Raw genomic sequence first — 19,217 nt, forward strand, 5'->3', positions numbered from 1 at the left:
GGAATTCATGCCAGGGGACACCAGTAGGAGAGGGAATTGATAGTGGGAAGGGAAGGAAAGTCAGCACAAGGTATGTCATGGAGCAGGTTACTACTTAGGCAAGGGCTGCTCAGTCCTGCGGGGGGTCTCTAGGAAACAGTGGAAAGACACACCTCAGATCTGTGCCACCTGAGGGCGAAGAACCTGGGGCGTTTATATACTGGCTCCCTCAGTCGCTGTTGGAGGGCTGCTTCTGGGGAGCGGGTGGGTAATATCATCCTAGCGCTCTACCTTCTACTTGGGGAGGGGCTATCGAAATCCAAGAAAGCTCTTGGATGGTAAATGCTGGCAGTTGGAAGCCAAGACAAATGTAAGTGGCTGAAACGTAAACGGCTGTGGGCAGGACACCAGCACATCTGCTACACTTGGATTCTCAGAATGTGTGTGAGGAGGTGGCTTCTCCATTGCTCCTGAGTGTCACTGCAACAACTCTTCTTTATCGGTAAGTGTCTTCTAGATGCATTTTCTGCAAATCAGAAAAGGTTCTGAGAGACTTATTATTAGGAAAGTGAAGTCTTTCCTTCAAAATATTTTCTTTATACAGAAATACTAGGAAATGGAACCAGTGGCCACGACCAATAGATTAATATCAAGCCTTTTCAAAATGCTCCCATCCGTCATCTTCAGTGGATGGAGGATATAGAAGCAAATATATACAGCCTTTATTCTCGAGATTGTTTTTATTCCACCATCAGTGGATTGCCATGATGAGCAAAGGCTAATCTTAGATGCTTTTTCAAAGTGCCTGTGTATCCTTTGTTACCTCATGGACCATGGTGTGGCAGGCAGACCACTTGTAACTTGCCCAAGAGGGCAGGGGTCAAACAGAGGTATGGGGTGCTGTCCTTTATTCATAGGTACCAGCTCCAAACACTGACAACTGAAAAGAGTGATTAAATCCAGGCATCCTAACTCCCATATCTTGGAGGCCCTGGACCCTCGTGTTCCTGGTGACTCCTGCTACTGTCTTTATTCCTAATGGCACTCTGGCAGCTGAACCAATCATGCCCTGGCTGGTTTCCTACTGTTTTGAGGGTTGATGAGTCTAAGTTCCTAACACAGCATCAGAGGGGGATCTTGGTGCTGAGGAGAATTAAGCTCATGGAGTCTCTATGGCACACAGATGCCACAAAAGAGTGGAGCTGAACTTCCCTTGAGAGGCATATTGATGGCCTACCATCTTGGTAAAATGGAATTCAGCTCAGTGTTGTGTCAGACCTAAGTGGCAGCCTGTATCTGTAACAGATCCATGGACTTTTTCTACTCTGACTCCTAATTCTAGGCCCTGATAATGTAATTTGTGAGGTTTCAGAGCTAGAAAAAGCTTTAAAGATCATCCAGCCAACCTGTCTATTTTGCTGATAAGGATCCTACATTCCAGAATGGTTAAGTCACTGACCCAGAGTCAAACAGGGAGTCAAGAGCTGGGCTGAGAGAGAACCAGTCTTTTCTCACTTTGCATCAAGTTAGTTAAGAAAGCAGCAGAATTTCTCACTGGATTCAGGAGAAGTAAATGTTTGGTGCCACAAAGTTTTCTGAATACCTGCTGAAGATAGTGCAAGAGACCCTGTGCCCTCAGGGATCTTACACTGTCTGCTTGAGCTCTTTGCTCCTTGCTTCCCAGCTCTCTTCCCCTGTTGCCACTCCCAATTCATCCTCCATCCTATTTTCACTTCTCTTGTTTGTTTTTGGTGCCAAAACCTAGGAACTATTTTCTCTTTTCTTACAGCTTATGTCCCTCATTCCAACTCCCTGATTCCCTTCCTCCACCATTTCTCTGTTCCCATTCTACCAGGTTCTCTTTCTCTTCTCTGCTACTATATATTTCTTTTCCTCGTATTTATCTATCACCTCCCTTGAGCTGCCCCTTCCTAGGCCCCCTTGCTCTCCCCTCTGCTACCTTGGATCCTGGAAGCATACTTGGTTATTGTGGTCAGCGGCCTCTGCAATGGCCAGTGGTCCCCACCTACTGGTCTCCATGCCCTCGTGGAATCCCTTCCCTTTTGGTACAGGATGGACCTTGTAAGTCAATTCTAATGAATAAAATATGACCAAAATGATAGGACATCACTTCTACGCTTAGGTTAAAAAAAGCTTTGGCTTCCACCTTAGGTGCTCTTTGACTATAAGGAAGCTGGCTGCCATGTTGTAAACTGACCTACGGAGAGGCCCATGTAACGAGGAACTGAAATCTCCAGCCAACAGCCAGCAAGTACCTGAGGTCTGCTAACCACCACGTGAGTAATCCTCCCCCCGTGGAGCCTGGAAGCAACTGCAGCCCCTCCGATATCTTGACTGTAGCCGGTGAGAGACCCCAAGTCTGAGGCACCCAGCTAAGATGCTCCTGGATTCCTGAACCACAGAAACTGTAAGATAACTTTTATTTTCCAATTGGAGTACAGTTGATTTACAATATTGTGTTAGTTTCAGGTGTACCGCAAAGTGATTCAGTTATACATATATATTTTTTTCAGATTCTTTTCCCTTACAGATTATTACAAAATATTGAGTGTAGTTCCCTGTGCTATAGAGTAGGTCCTTATTGGTTATTTTATATATAGTAGTGAAATGTTTGTGTTGTTTTCAGTTGCTAAGTTTGGGGGTAATTTTTTATGCAGCAATATTAAAAATGCAGAGTTGTCCTTTACAGACCCCCACTCAGAAATGTGTGTCTTCTATGACCTTGAGCAAATCGCTGCTACTGTTTGGGCTTCAGTCTCCTCATCTGGGAGGCTTTGGGCTTAGAGTCTAGTGTCTCAAGTCTTCTGTCCGTGAAGATGTAGCCTGTGAGGTTACAACAAGGCCCATCTCTTCTACTGTTTAGTGTATGAAGCCCGGTTAAACCCGCACATCTTTGTATGTTAAGCTCCACGTCTTTAAATTTGCCTCACGTTTTTCACTCCTATTATCTGAAGTCTGTTTCTAATTTCTGACAGAATTGCAGCGGCCCATTGTGTGCCTCGCTCTGCATGACATGCCAATTTCATTTTGGAGTCACAGCTATTGTCTTTTTCCCCACTAATCTCGTTTTGCAAAATCCAATAGAACCTGTGAACAGAGAGAGTTGCCCTTGTGCTTGATCTGGGCGCTGTGTGGCCCCCAAACAGGGGTGGATGATAGACAGCCTGTCTGCCACCCGAGGCATCTTTTCTTGCTTAAAAATTTGTTCTCCAGATTGCAGACTCCCTTCCAACGCTAGCAAAGACTGGAACATATTAAATAAGAGCAGAGCTGAAATTGGATGGAATGTCTCAGCCACTTAGATTCAGACCTCTCTTTAGGGGGAGCACGTGGGGAAGAGGCCGGGAAGTGCCCACGTGGATAATGTGGAGGAAGACAGCTTCCATCCCTTTCTTATACCATTCAAGCCTTAAACAGGGGTAACATTTTTTCTTAAGCAGGGCCTATAACCCAGGATCCATCACTTATATATGGTGTCCATGGCAACCAGGCAATGGTATGGGATCCCTTCTCACTGGGGAATTCCTTTTATGGCTCATTTCCGAAACCAGCATGGCCAGTACAGGAGCCTGCAGTTTCCCAGTTGCTTAGCAACCAGCTCCTATGCTCTAGTCACTAGGAAAAGCAGACAGTTAAAAAAAAAAAAAGTGTAGTCAGAATCATATGTTACATTCTTTCTACTTTGTCTCTTTAGAATAAAATAGTGTGCGATAAGGATGCGGGAAAGGGCAACCGCTCCCTGTTAATGCCTTCACTGCTCCTGGCGGGCTTGCAGGCAGAGAGAGGGAGGAAAATGTTAGCACGCTTTCGGCTGGAAATTAAGCAGCGCGAGCCATCTGCACGTTGAAAGCTCTACATTTTTCACGTCTTGTGGGGGCATCAAGTAAGTGCAGGGCCAGCAATCTGTGTGCTACATTCCCTCCCCCAAACCAGAAAAGCCAGGCTCCACCCACAGGTGTCACTGGACCACTTCTCCTTGGCTGACATTCCTGGGAGGAGTGAATTGGTTTGTTGGGTTTTTGGTAGAAAGGCAAGGAGACCATGTAGCCCCCTTGAGTTACAGCTGTGGTTTTCAACCAGGGATGATTTTGCCCCCCAGGTGACATCTGGCAAGGTCTGTAGACATTTTGGGTTGTCATAGTGGTGGGGGAGGGGGATGTTGTTGCTAACCATCCTACGATGTTTAGGCAAAGGACAGCCCCCAACACCAAAGAAGTATCCTGCCCACAGTGCCAGTATGCCGAGCTTGAGAAACCCTGCGTTAGACAGTCAGAAGAACCATCTGTCTTGTTAAAGACAAGCACTACAGCCATTTGGAAAAAACGGCACAGCCCCTGTCACCCTGGCCTCAAACAGAAGCCTGTCTAGTTTGGACCACTTCAAATGCCTTGTCACCTCCATTCTTTCTTTCTTATAATGCATCAACCGGAGCTATACGTTCCCTATAAAGGTAATATTTTCTGTGTGTTTTTGTTCCTCATTCTTCCTAATAATTTTGCAAAACTGGTAGGACTTTGGGGGCCAGAGTCTTTGCTGCACACTCTTGCACTGAACCCCAAGTCCTTTTTCTGGGTCACAACAGCTGGTTTGTAGTGGGCAGCGTCTCACCTTCTATAGTTCGTACTTTTCCTCCCTGTCATGCCCTTATTCTCAGCAAAGTTTATCTGCCAAGGTTTTGCCCACTCACCCAGCCTCATTTGATCTCACCCCCGTTGGCTTCTTGTTCAACACCCAGAAGGGCCGGATGAGCTCTAAACACTTAGAGGTTTCACTGCCCCTTCTAGATTGTCGGGGGATCCCACCTGACTCAAGCCTCTCAGGGTTGCAGCTCTAATGTGTCACTGCTAGAATTTTTCTCTTCCGCAGGGGATAATTAAATGATACACTTAGAGGTTGCTTGCTCATCCCTCCCAAGCAGAATGATGGAATCTCACCTGGAAGCAGTGACAACCAGGAAAGGCGGAAGAAGGATGTTTACCAGACACACATGAACTCAGCTCCCCCAGAAGGTAGCACACAGGTACCTCATTTCTGAACAGGTAGCAGAAGCCAGATCCACAGTCACCCCAGGGCTGTGACTGGCTGGAGACGGGATATCTCGAGGTTTACCAGGAGGACCGGAAGCACTCCAAGTATGTGGACGTCACAGCAGTGGCTAAGAAAGAGTCCAGGTGGGCTGGGACATCAGGCAGCTGAGGGCAAGGCAGGCAGCACGTCTGGGCTCCAGGATGACAGATAGGCGATTTAAAACAGGGCACCCTCAGAGCCCTGAAACAAGGCAAGGCTTTATCAGGAAGGGGATCTGAGCCTCAGGAGTGAGAGTAGTACAACTGAGCCTGGCTGAAGACAGATCCTTATGACAATAAAGCAGAAGGGATAACAGAGAGGGAGGGAGGGGGTTGATGCCTCCTCCGGGGCAAATAATTTTCTCTGTATCCCTGTAACCCTCGTACAGGTTCCTAGAAGATCAGTCAGTTGGTCAATTAGCAGGTAATGTTGAATATGTACTCTGTGGGTATCATTCCTTGCATAAAGCTCCCGCAGAACCCTAACCTCATGAGGTGCTCCAAGAAAAACATTCTGTGATCACTATGATTTTTGCAAACTGCAAGTCCCTCTTGGAAATTCATAGTGTACATAAGCATTTTAGAAGCTCAAACTCCTGTGATATAGAAACCTGTTTTTAATCCAGTAACAGTTGACAACAGGATCCTTTTATTACGTGAAAACTATGAACATCCTGTGGACACACCTTGAGAGATATTGTTCTAAAGCATTCCTAATCTGGTGTTCCCAGGCCCTTCGCAACCTGGGCCTGCCCTTGTTTCCCGACTTTACCTTCCTTTATTTTCCTACATTCCAGGCACACTGAATTCTTCCCTTGTACATGCCCCTATTTCACATTTCCTTCTTTTCTCTACAGCAGGTGATTCATCATCTGCCCAAAAAAGGGAAAAAACGCTGAGCCTTCCTCACTTCAGCCCCCGCCCATTGCTACCTATCCTGTAAGGCTCACCTCAAAGGGGGGACACTTGATCCATCTCTGCCCCAGCCTCCCTGTTACTATAAACAATGCATTTTCTCCTCTGATCCCTTGTGTCACACTATCTATTGCTTTTAGAGCACTTAGTACCTTTTAATTTGTGTATGGCCATCTATGCCTTTCTTATTAGGAGACAGTCCATGTCTGGTTCATTTTGATACTCCTAGCCCAGAACACAGCTTACTCGTAGGATTGTCCAAGGGAGCAGGAAGTAAGAAGCTATGACCTCCAAGGCGGAAGTAAGTTTCCCAACACTCAGGCCAGAGATGGCAGATCTCTGGCTCACAGGCTGTGAACTCACACTCACCTGTGGTGAACAGACTCATCTAGCACCACGCAATGCCCCTGGGGCCCAGATGCCGCGCCCCCTCCAAAGCTTCTCAACACAGTGCTCGCAGTAGTCATAATCAACGGGTTAGAGTTGGCATGACAGAGGAAATCTAGTTGTCATCCTTGATTTGGACTTTTCCACGAAGTGAAAGTTAGGAGAATTTAGCAAGCTGAATATTGGAGCTGTTAATACTTCAGATCAAGGACTGTCCATAACAGAAAAGAGCAATTAGCAAAACTGTTCATTATACTTTCATGTTCAAGTCTAGTCTCAAGGCTAATTATCTGTATAATTAACATGTTACCAAATGCAAATAATTGATGAGCCTGATCTCTTGGAATGGAACACAAGTCTTGTGAAATGTAAATAGCTGTGAATTACTAACAGCTTTCCTTTACATGGCCTGTGTAAATAGGGCAGTGCCTGTAAAATTAAACAATTTAAGTATAATCCCAGGTATGCTAAAAGACTGACAAAACAATATGATGTGTGGTTCAATGCACAGAAAATGCACAGGTTTTTAAATTCTCACTCTACTACTTTCTAGCTGTGTGACCTTGGGCAAGTTAATCTCAGTTTACTCATTTATAAATCTATATTTATAATTTATATTAAATTATAACTTACAAATTGTTATTTATACATCTGTTTCCGCATTTATAAAATGGGTGTAACAGCAGCCCCTAGTTCACAGGATTGTTGAGAATTAAATGAGGGTTGACTCATTTGGAAAGAGTACACAATAAATGTGAGCCATTGTTTTCATTATTACATTTTGTATTGCTTAGATTTTGTTCAGAAATAAACATTAGAGGGAAAGGGAACGTATACAGATGTCCCTGCTATAACACCACCTATGTGTTCCTGAAAAGCTCCGTGGTCTACAAAATAGCCCACTGAAAAAAACTGGGCTGCTGGAAAAAAAATAGGGCTGGGCAGACCACTCAAAAAAACCTATGCAATTTTGTAACCCAAGCACTAACGAACAAAAACAATGTCAACATTAGCAAAATATTAGCCCCCACTAAACCTTAGCTTGAATATTTGCAGGCTGCATTCTGCCCTTGAGCCCTGGGGCTTCTTGTGAGATATAAGAAGTCCTGGAGGACATTCATTTCTAATAGGGATCAGTTTCATCAAAATTAAACGTGATTTAAGGAGTAGTGTTCTTCACTAATCTCTCCTAGTTTAAAGGGAAATGTCTTCACAGACTCATCATCAGTACCCTCAGCTTCTCCAGAAAGCACAACATGAGGATAATAGTGATTCTGAAAGTCACTGAATCAGTTGCTTTCTGCAGCTAAAAAAGGCAGCTTTTCCTTAAGGCCTTCACAGAGTGCTAAGGTTTTCTCTTATTAAAGAGATAGTTACTGGGACTTCCTTGGTGGCGCAGTGGTTAAGAATCTGCCTGCCAATGCAGGGGACATGGATTCGAGCCCTGGTCCAGGAAGATCCCACATGCTGTGGAGCAACTAAGCCCATGCACCGTAACTACTAAGCCTGTGCTCTACAGCCCGCGAGCCACAAGTGCTGAGCCCACGTGCCACAACTACTGGGGCCTGCGTGCCTAGAGTCCATGCTCTGCAACAAGAGAAGCCACCCCAATGGGAAACCTGCACACTGCAACGAAGAGTAGCCCCCGCTCGCCACAACTAGAGAAAGCCTGCATGCAGCAACGAAGACCCAACACAGCCAAAAATTAAAAAAAAAAAAAAAAGGTAATTATTATGAGAAAGCTTGCCTCTGGTTGCTTCAGAATATTAACATGCTAGAAAAAAAATTGCATAGGAACCAAAATGACTTCCATGTTATACCAATTCCCCATTTACCTACGGCATGTAAGGTCATTCACATTTAAGAAGCACGTGCTGTAGCAATACAGTTTGCATTGACTATATCCTACCAGTTGCTGTGGTGGGAGCTAAATATAACCATATGAATGAATCTGCACATTAATCTAAGTGTGGTGGGTATCCTTATCTCTGATGAGGCTCAGGGACATTAACTTGCCTGAGATCACAAGTTTTTAAGAAGCAAAGCCAGGACTCCTAGCTGGAATTGAACTGACTCCAAAACTCATGCTCTTTGAGACCACATTACCCCCTTAAGAGTGGCTGGAGGAAGGAAAGCAGACAGACATCCCTGGCTGTGGTGATGAGTGAAAGCCTGATTCCTAACCATAAGTCCCTAACGTTTAGTCTCATTTAATCCTCATGACACCTCTGCTACTTAGGTATTCTTACCACCACTTTATGGGTAAGAAAACTGAAGCTCAGAGGAGTTATAATTGGTTGGTAGTGGAGCTGGGATTCAAAATTAGGCCTACCCAGTTCCTAAAACTGAGGTGTTTCTCCCTATGTCCTTATGTCCTATGTATGTCTTTATGTTTAAGGACACGGTTCCTAAATATCTTAGTGTGTCTGTTTACTAGTTTTTTAAAAAGCTGTGTTATACATCCCCATTCTCTCAGGCAGTGGATTTCACTGTGCACCCATGTGCACACATATACAACTGGAAATCCTCACAGGTGCAGTTTATCAAGCATGTTTCATAGCACACACACAAAACACTAGCCTCTTCTTTCAGTGTTTTAGAATTTTTTCTTTGTGCTATTTAAATTTGCCTTTTAAACAGGTCAGAAGAGAGTTTATAACTAGAAAAATATTACCTACTGAGGATCCAAGAAAAGGAATTTGTTAGGTAGAACATCGTTTATTGATTCTGTTAATGTATTTTTCACTTTGTAATTATTAAAAATTAACCAAAAAGGAAATAGTAGTTTATTTTTAAAGAAGTGTATTTGGTCATTAACAAATTATGATTTATTTGCCATAATAATGCTGTTCTTCATATGGAAACGTGATACCAATCTACTGATTAGAAAACTACATAGAAAGAATGAAATAATGCCATTTGGAGTGACGCAGATTGTCATACTGAGTGAAGAGGGTCAGACAGAGAAAGACAAATATCATATGATATCGCTTATATGTGAAACCTAAAAAAATGGTACAAATGAATCTGTTAACAAAACAGAAATTGAGTCACAAATGTAGAAACAAACTTACAGTTACCAAGGGGGAAAAGGGGGGGATAAATTGGGAGACTGGGATTGACATACACACTACTATATATAAAATAGATAACTAATAAGAATCTACTGTATAGCACAGGGAACTCTATTCAATACTCTGTAATGACCTATATGGGAATAGAATCTAAAAAAGAGTGGATATATGTATATGTATAACTGACTCACTTTTTGCTCTACAGCAGAAACTAACACATTATAAATCAACTATGTTCCAATTAAAAAAAATTAACTAAAAGAATCACCCAGACAGCAAAAAAACCCAAACTTTTGTTTTAACTGATTAGAAAACTAAATGAAATTAGGAAAACAATGCATGAACAAAATCAGAAGTTCAGAGAAATAGAAACCATCAAAAACCAAACAAATCCTAAAGCTGAAAAATACAATGACTGAAGAATTCAATAGAGTTTCAGAAGCAGACTCAACCACACAGAAAAAAGAAACAGTGAAGTAGAAGACAGGACATTTGAAAGGTGCAAAAGGAAAACAAGAACAGTGAAGAAAGCCTACAGGACCTATGGGACACAACAGAAGCAATATTCACATTATAAGAATTCCAGAAAGAGGAGAGAAAAGGGAACAAAGTATATTTAAGACAATAGTGGCTGAAAACTTTCCAAACCTGGGGAAAGAAATGGACATCCAGACCCATGAGGGCCAAAGGACCTCAAATAGGTTGAGCCTGAACAGGGTTACACCGAGACACATTATCATTAAATTGTCAGAAGTGAAAGAAAGAATTTTGAAAGCTGCAAGAGAAAAGAGAGAAGTTACATACAAGGGTACCTCATAAGTTTATCAGTAGGTTTCTCAACAGAAACTTTTTAGGCCAGAAGAGAATGGAATGATATTTTCAAAATATTTTGAATGTGTTTTGATATCAGTATGCTTTGACTTCTTTATCTTATTCTTCTGTGTAATTACTACAGGTTTCCCCCTTGCGGGCACCATGAGGCTTACATAAAATATCTTAAAATTATAACACCCTATTATAAAGTGGTAACTTCAATAGAATTCTCAAACTTTACACTTGTTATTCTCCTCCCCCTAACATTTTAAGTTATGTTATTACAGTTTACGTACAATTTACAGTGACAGAAAAAAAAAAACCCTCTCAACCAAGAATTCTATACTAGGCAAAGCTGTCCTTGAGAAATGAAAGAGAAATAGAGACTTTCTGAAACAAACAAAAGTTGAGGGAGTTCATCATCATTAGACCAGCCTTACTAGAAATGCTAAAGGGAGTGCTCTGAGTGGAAGTAAAAGGATACCACTTAACTTCATAAAAATGTAAGAAGGTAACGTATAACTCACTGGTAATGGTAAACAGTCAAAGTTAGATTCTGTAATATGGTGATGGCAGTGTGTAATTCACTTACAACTCTAGTTTCAAAGTTAAAAAACTGCCACTGCCTCCTCTGCCCCTGCTGCCCCGCGGGCTTGTGCGCCCTGCCCATCACTGCCTCAGCCTCCACCGACCCGGGCAGGCATGCATGTGTGCTCTGGGGCAGCCTCGGGGAGCAGATGCTGGTGGGAGGCCCACACGCAAAGGTGCGGCTGAAACCATAGCTGAGCCTCGGGGCCGTGCTACTGAGGAAGACGAGCTGAGATCTCTCCACGCAGCTGCAGGGACCACAGATTTCCACCCCCACCCCCCCCCCAGCTTTGTAAACTCAGCACCTGTAGAACATCCAAATGGATGAGTGCTCCTATAGCTGAGATGGGTCTAGCTTTAGCAGGTGTGTGGGCTTTGTGGGCATGTAAATGCAGGGATTGGAGCAGGCCAGAATCTGAGCTGCCTCCATAGCCCCCAGGGCGGGTCCAGGTGCATGACTACTGCAGTTCTGGGACCTGACATTGGTGGATCTGCACAGGTGGCCTGGTGAAAATAATGCCTGAGAGACACCAGAGCCAATTGCCCACATACCCATGGTTAAGGTGGGACCGAGAGCAGTTCCAACAGCAGTGTAATTTGTGAGCCAGTAAAACAGGTGAGACGTGACACAACAGAGTGCACTCACAGGTGAACAGCTCCAGTGCAGGAATACTCAGTGGCTTCTCTCCCAGTGGGAGTGCTCCAATCCTGCTCACCTCACACCGCAGATCAGAAACACAGCTCAGAAACAGATTTGGGGGCCTCCAAAAACTAGGGAGCAGACCCTGCCCCTGACAGGGCAGTAACAACCACAGAGCAAAGGCGAGGCCCCACTCAATATCCAGTGCAGGCTCAGGTCACCACAACATCAGTCACACCTCCTATCAAGGGGATAATGGCCAGCTTACACTGAGAAAAGAAGTGGCAGACATCCATACTAAAAACAGCCCTCACACCAAAAATTATTAACCCACACAGGCTATGCAGGGATGTTCCCACATAAAAATAGGCCTCGAAGACAGTCTGAGGGTCAGGCATCAGGAGGAAGAACCCCCAGAGCATTTGGCTTTGACGGGCAGCAGAGCCTGAGTGCATGAGCTCCACAGGGCTGGGATAAGCGGAGACTCCACTCCTGGAGGGTGCACGTAAGACCTCTCACACACTGGGACCCAGCACAAAGCAATACCTCCATAGGAACCAGGGCTAGGCCTAATTGGGGATCTTGGAGAGGAGGCAGGGGTTGGCTATAGCTCACTGTGGGGGCAAGGACAGTGGTGGCAGAGGCCCCAGGGAATACTGATCATCATGACCTCTTCTGGAGGTCCCCATTTTGGCACCAAGACCCAGCCCCACCCAACTGCCTACAGGCTCCAGAGCTGGAACACCTCAGGCCAAATAACCAGCAAGACAGGAACAGAGCCCCATCCATTAACAGACAGGCTGCCCAAAGTTGTACTGAGCTCACAGTTACCTCAAAACACACCCCTTGGCATGGCCCTGCCCACAAGAGGGACAAGCCCCAGCTCCACCCACCAAAGGACAGTCACCAGTCCCTCCCACCAGGGAGCATGCACAAGCCCCTGGACCAACCTCACCCACCAGGGGGCAGACACCAGAAGAGGAACTATGATCCTGCAGCCTGCAGAAAGGAGACCACAAACACAGAAAGTTAGACAAAATGAGATGGCAGAGAAATATGTTGGAAACGAAGGAACAAGATAAAAACCCACAAGAACAACTAAATGAAGAAGAGATAAGCAATCTACCTGAAAAAGAATTCAGAGTAAAGGTAAGTAAAGATGATCCAAAATCTCAGAAAAAGAATGGAGGCACAGGTTGAGAAGACACAAGAAATGTTTAACAAGGAGTTAGAAGATTTAAAGAACAAAGAGATGAACAATACAATAACAGTGAAAAATACACTAGAAGGCATCAATAGCAGAATAACTGAGGCAGAAGAACAAATAAGTGAGCTGGAAGACAGAGTGGTGGAAATCACTGCCACAGAACAGAATAAAGAAAAAAGAATGCAAAGAAATGAGGACAGTCTCAGAGATCTCTGAGACAACATTAAATGCACCAACATTAACATTACAGAGGTCACAGGAGAACAGAAAGAGCCTGAGAAAATATTTGAAGATACTATAGCTGAAAACTTCTCTAGCATGAGAAGGGAAACAATCAAGTCCAGGAAGTGCAGAGAGTCCCATACAGGGTGAACTCAAGGAGTAACATGCCAAGACACATTAATCAAATTGACAAAAATTAAAGACAAAGAAAAAATATTAAAAGCAACAAGGGAAAAGCAACAAATAACATACAAGGGAATCCTCATAAGGTTATCAGCTGATTTTTCAGCAGAAACTGCAGGCCAGAAAGGAGTGGCAGGATATATTTAAAGTGATGAAAGGGAAAAACCTACAACCAAGAATACTCTACCCAGCAAGGCTCTCATTTAGATTTGATGCAGAAATCAAAAGCTTTACATACAAGCAAAAGCTAAGAGAATTCAGCACCACCAAACCAGATTTACAACAAATGCTAAAGGAAACTCTCTAGGCGTGAAAGAAACCATCAACTTAAAACAACCTTGTAAAAACAAACAAACAAAAAAACAACAAAACAACCTTGTGTGTGTGTGTCTATTGCTATATCAAAAACCTCATGGGAACAGCAACCCAAAAACTACAATAAATACACAAAAAAAAGAGGAAAAGCAAACCAAACACAACACTACAGATAGTGGTCAGATCACAAGAGAACAAAAGAGGAAGGGAAGAAAAAAGAACTACAAAAGCAAACCCAAAATAATGAAAAATGTCAGTAGGAATACACATATCAATAATTACCTTAAATGTAAATGGATTAAATGCACCAACCAAAAGACACAGACTGGCTGAATGGATACAAAAATGAGACCCATATATATGCTGTCTACAAGAGACCCATTTCAGATCTATGGACACATACAGACTGAAAGTGAGGGGATGGAAAAAGATATCCCATACAAATGGAAACCTAAAGAAAGCTGGAGTAGCAATACTCATATCAGACAAAATAGACTTTAAAACAAAGACTTTTACAACAGACAAGGAAGGACACTACATAATGATCAAGGGATCAATCCAAGAAGAAGATATAACAATTGTAAATATATATTCACTCAACATAGGAGGACCTCAATATGTAAGCCAAATGCTAACAGCCATAAAAGGGGAAATCAACAGTAACACAATAATGGTGGGGGACTTTAACACCCAACGTACATCAATGGACAGATCTAGACAGAAAATTAATAAGGAAACACAAACCTTAAATGACACATTGGATGAGATGGACTTAATTGGTATTTATAGAATATTCCATCTGAAAGCAGAATACAGTTTCTTCTCAAATGCACATGGAACATTCTCTACAATAGATCACATCTTGGGCCACAAATCAAACCTCAGTAAGTTTAAGAAAATTGAAATCATATCAAGCATCTTTTCTGACCACAATGCTATGAGATAAGAAATAAATTACAGGAAAAAAACTGTAAAAAACACAAATACATAGAGACTAAACAATATATTATTAAACAACCAATGGATCACCGAAGAAATCAAAGAGGAAATCAAAAAATACCTAGAGACAAATGACAACAAAAACACAATGATCCAAAACCTATGGGATGCAGCAAAAGCAGTTCTAAGAGGGAAGTTTATAGCAGTACAATTTTACCTCAGGAAACAAGAAAAATCTCCAATAAACAGCTTAACCAGGCTTCCCTGGTGGTGCAGTGGTTAAGAATCTGCCTGCCAATGCAGGGGACATGGGTTCAAGCCCTGGTCTGGGAAGATCCCACATGCCGCAGAGCAACTAAGCCTGTGTGTCACAACTACTGAGTCTGCGCTCCGCAACAAGAGAAGCCACCACAATGAGAAGCCCATGCACTGCAACAAAGAGTAGCCCCTGCTCGCTGCAACTAGAGAAAGCCTGTGTGTGGCAATAAAGACCCAACACAGCCATAAATTAATTAATTAAAAAAAGCCAAAAACAAAAAACAGCTTAAACTTACACCTAAAGCAACTAGAGAAAGAAGAACAAACAAAACCCAAAGTTAGTAGAAGGAAAGAAATCACAAAGATCAGAGCAGAAATAAATGAAATATAGATGAAGAAAACAGTAGAAAAGATCAATAAAACTAAAAGCTGGTTCTTTGAAAAGATAAACAAAATTGATAAACCTTTAGCCAGACTCATCAAGAAACAAAGGAGAGGACTCAAATCAGTAATATTAGAAATGAAAAAGGAGGGAATTCCCTGGCAGTTAGGACTCTGCACTTCCACTGCAGAGGGCACAGGTTCGATCCTGGTCAGGGAACTAAGATTCCCACATGCCGTGCAGTGCGGCCAAATAAATAAATAAATCATAAAAGACTACTACAAGCAACTATATACCAATAAAATGGACAACTTAGAAGAAGTGGACAAATTCTTGGAAAGGTACAACATTCTAAGACTGAACCAAGAGGAAATAGAAAACAGGAACAGAATAATCACAAGTACTGAAATTGAAACTGTGATTTTAAAACTTCCAACAAACAAAAGTCCAGGACCAGATGGTTTCACAGAAGAATTCTATCAAATATTTAGAGAGGAGTTAACACCTATGCTTCTGAAAATCTTCCAAAAAATGGCAGAGGAAAAAACACTCCCAAGCTCATTCTACAAGGCCACCATCACCCTGATACTAAAACCAAAGATACCACATAGAAAAAATTACAGGCCATTATCACTGATGAACATACATGCAAAAATCCTCAACAAAATACTAGCAAACCAAGTCCAACAACACATACACCGTGATCAAGTGGGATTTATCTGAGGGATGCAAGGATTCTTCAATATTCACAAATCAATCAATGTGATACACCACATTAACAAACTGAAGAAAAAAAGCATATGATCATCTCAATAGATGCAGAAAAAGCTTTTGACAAAATTTACCATTCATTTATGATACAAACTCTCCAGAAAGTAGGCATAGAGGGAATATACCTCAACATAATAAGGGCATATATGACAAACCCACAGCAAACATCATTCTCAATGGTGAAAAATTGAAAGCATTTCCTCTAAGATCAGGAACAAGACAAGGATGTCCAGTCTGGCCACTTTTATTCAACATAGTTTTGGAAGTCCTAGGCATGGCAATCAGAGAAGAAAAAGAAATAAAAGGAATCCAAACTGGAAAAGAAGTAAAACTGTCACTGTTTGCAGATGACATGATACTATACATAGAAAATTCTGAAGATGTTAACAGAAAACTACTAGAGTCCATCAATGAATTTGGTAAAGTTGCAGGATACAAAATTAATACATAGAAATATTTTGCATTCATACACACTAACAACTAAAGATCAGAAAGGGAAAGGAAACAATCCCATTTACCATCACATCAAAAAGAATAAAATACCTAGGAATAAACCTACCTAAGGAGGCAAAAGACCTGTACTCAGAAAACTATAAGATACTGATGAAAGAAATCAAAGATGATATAAACAAATGGCGAGATATACCAGTTCTTGGATTGGAAGAATCAATATTATCAAAATGACTATACTACCCACAGCAAGCTACAGATTCAATGTAATCCCTATTAAATTACCAATAGAATTTTCATAGAATTAAAAGATTTTACAATGTGTATGGAAACACAAAAGACCCTGAATAGCCAAAGCAATCTTGAGAAAGAAAAACACAGCTGGAGGAATCAGGCTCCCTGACTTCAGACTATACTACAAAGCTACAGTTATCAAAACAGTATGGTACTGGCACAAAGAAATATAGATCAATGGAACAGGACAAAATGTCCAGAGATAAACCCACACACCTGTCGTCACCTAATCTATGACAAAGGTGGCAAGAATATACAGTGGAGAAAAGACAGTCTCTTCAATAAGTGGTGCTGCAAAAACTGGACAGCTACATGTAAAAGAATGAATTAGAACACTCCCTAACACCATACACAAAAATAAAGTCAAAGTGGGTTAAAGACCTAAATTTAAGGCTGGATACTGTAAAACTCTTAGAAGAAAACATAAGTAGAACACTCTGACACAAATCGCAGCAAGATCTTTCTTGATCCACCTCCTAGAGTATGAAAATAAAAATAAATGGGACATAATTAAACTCAAAAGCTTTTGCACAGCAAAGGAACCATAGACAAAATGAAAAGACAATCCACAGAATGGGAGAAAATATTTGCAGATGAAGAGACCAAAAAGGGATTAATCTCCAAAATATACAAACAGCTCATGCAGCTCAATATATTAAAAAAAAAAAAGTCAAAAAATGAGTGGAAGACCTAAATAGACATTTCTCCAAAGAAGACATACAGATGGCCAAAAAGTACATGAAAAGATGCTCAGCATCACTAGTTATTAGAGAAATGCAAATGAAAACTACAATGAGGTATCACGTCACACCAGTCAGAATGGGCATCACCAAAAAAATCTACCAACAATAAATGCTGGAGAGGGTGTGGAGAAAAGGGAACCCTCCTACACTGTTGTTGGGAATGTAAATTGGTACAGCAACTATGGAGAACAGTATGGAGGTTCCTTAAAAAACTAAAAATAGAGCTATCATATGATCCAGCAATCCCACTCTTGGGCATAAATGTGGAGAAAACCATAATTCAAAGAGATACATGCACCCTGATGTTCATTGCAGCACTATTTACAATAGCTAGGACATGGAAGCAACATAAATGTCCATCAACATAAGAATGGATAAAGAAGATGTGGTACATATATACAATGAAATATTACTAAGCCATAAAAAGAATGAAATCATGCCATTTGTAGCAACATGGATGGACCTAGAGATTGTCATGCTGAGTGAAGTAAGTCAGAAAGCAAAGGACAAATATCATATGATATCACTTATATGTGGAATCTTAAAAAATGGTACAAATGAACTTATTTACAAAACAGAAACAGACTCACAGATTAGAAAACAATCTTATGGTTACCAGGGGGAATGGGGGATAAATTGGGAGATTGGGATTGACATATACACAGTATTATATATAAAATAATTAATAAGGGTCTATTGTATAGTACAAGGAACTCTACTCAATACTCTATAATGACCTATGTGAGAAAAGAATCTAAAAAAGAGAGGATATATATGTATCTATAACTGATTCACTTTGCTGTACAGCAGAAACACAATATTATAAATCAACTATACGCCAATAAAAATTTAAAAAGTAAAAGTAAAGTAAAAAAACATAGTAGGGCTTCCCTGGTGGCGCAGTGGTTGAGAGTCCGCCTGCTGATGCAGGGGACACGGGTTCGTGCCCCAGTCCAGGAAGATCCCATATGCCGTGGAGCAGCTGGGCCCGTGAGCCATGGCCGCTGAGCCTGCGCGTCCGGAGCCCGTGCCTGGCAACGGGAGAGGCCACAGCAGTGAGAGGCCCGCATACCGCAAAACAAACAAAAAACCATAGTAAAAAAGCATAACTACAATAATCTTATTGGTTACATGATATAAAAGTATGTAAACTATAACATCATAATCTAAAACGTGAGGGGGAAGAGAAGGAAAAGTGTAAAGTTTAGGAATGCTATTGAAGCTGTTATCACTTTAAAATAGGGTGTTATAATTTTAAGATATTTTATGGAAGTGTCAGGGTACCCACAAGGGAGATTTACCTGTAATAATTATGCAAAAGAACATGATAAAGAAGTCGAAGCATACTGAAACCAAAAAACATCAAAACACACACACACACAAAGACAGCAGTATAAGAATAATGGATCTACAAAAGTCAGAAAACAACAAAATGGCAGTTGTAAGTCCTGACCTATCAATAATTACTTTAATAATTAGATTCTCCTATCAAAAGACACAGAATGGCTGAATAATTATAAAAACAAGATCCAATGATATGCTGCCTACATGAGACTCACTTTAGCCTTAAAGCACACAGACTGAGAGTGAAAGGATGGAGATAGATACTTCAAGCAAATGGTAACAACAACGACAAAAGAGTAGCTATCAGACTTATCAGACAATGGTATAGCAGTAGCTATCAGTTACTTAGACAAAACAGACTTGAAATAAAAAATGGTAAAAAGAGAAAAAGGTCATTAATGATAAAGCGATCAGTACAACAAGAGGATATAACAGTTGTAAATATTTGCACACCCAACACTGAAGCACCTAAATATGTAAAGCAAAAACTAACAGAGCTAACAGGAGACATAAACAGCAATACAATAGTAGTTGGGGACTTTAATACCCCACTCTCAACAATGGAGAGATCACCCACACAGAGACTCAATAAGGAAACAGTGGATTTGAACAACACAATAGAGCAA

The 19,217-nt window shown here is 41.6% G+C and overlaps 1 protein-coding gene across 4 annotated transcripts in view; it reads right to left on the reverse strand.

Moving 5' to 3' along the window:
- LOC307178166 (uncharacterized protein) overlaps positions 1-19,217 on the reverse strand; it is a gene marked incomplete at its 5' end in the record, with an annotated part of 94,186 nt that overhangs the window by 1,332 nt on the left and 73,637 nt on the right. For 2 of the 4 annotated variants that reach the window (XR_013825138.1, XM_079905975.1), the window contains one exon: positions 1,650-5,268. The exons of 1 other annotated variant lie outside the window; for it this stretch is intronic. Of the gene's footprint in view, positions 1-1,649; positions 5,269-19,217 lie in introns of those variants that run through there. One more of the 4 variants, XR_013825137.1, reaches the window with a different exon arrangement.

This window comes from Stenella coeruleoalba, assembly GCF_951394435.1.
Source record: "Stenella coeruleoalba genome assembly, chromosome: 19".
In the NCBI taxonomy this organism is placed as follows: Eukaryota; Metazoa; Chordata; class Mammalia; order Artiodactyla; family Delphinidae; genus Stenella; species Stenella coeruleoalba.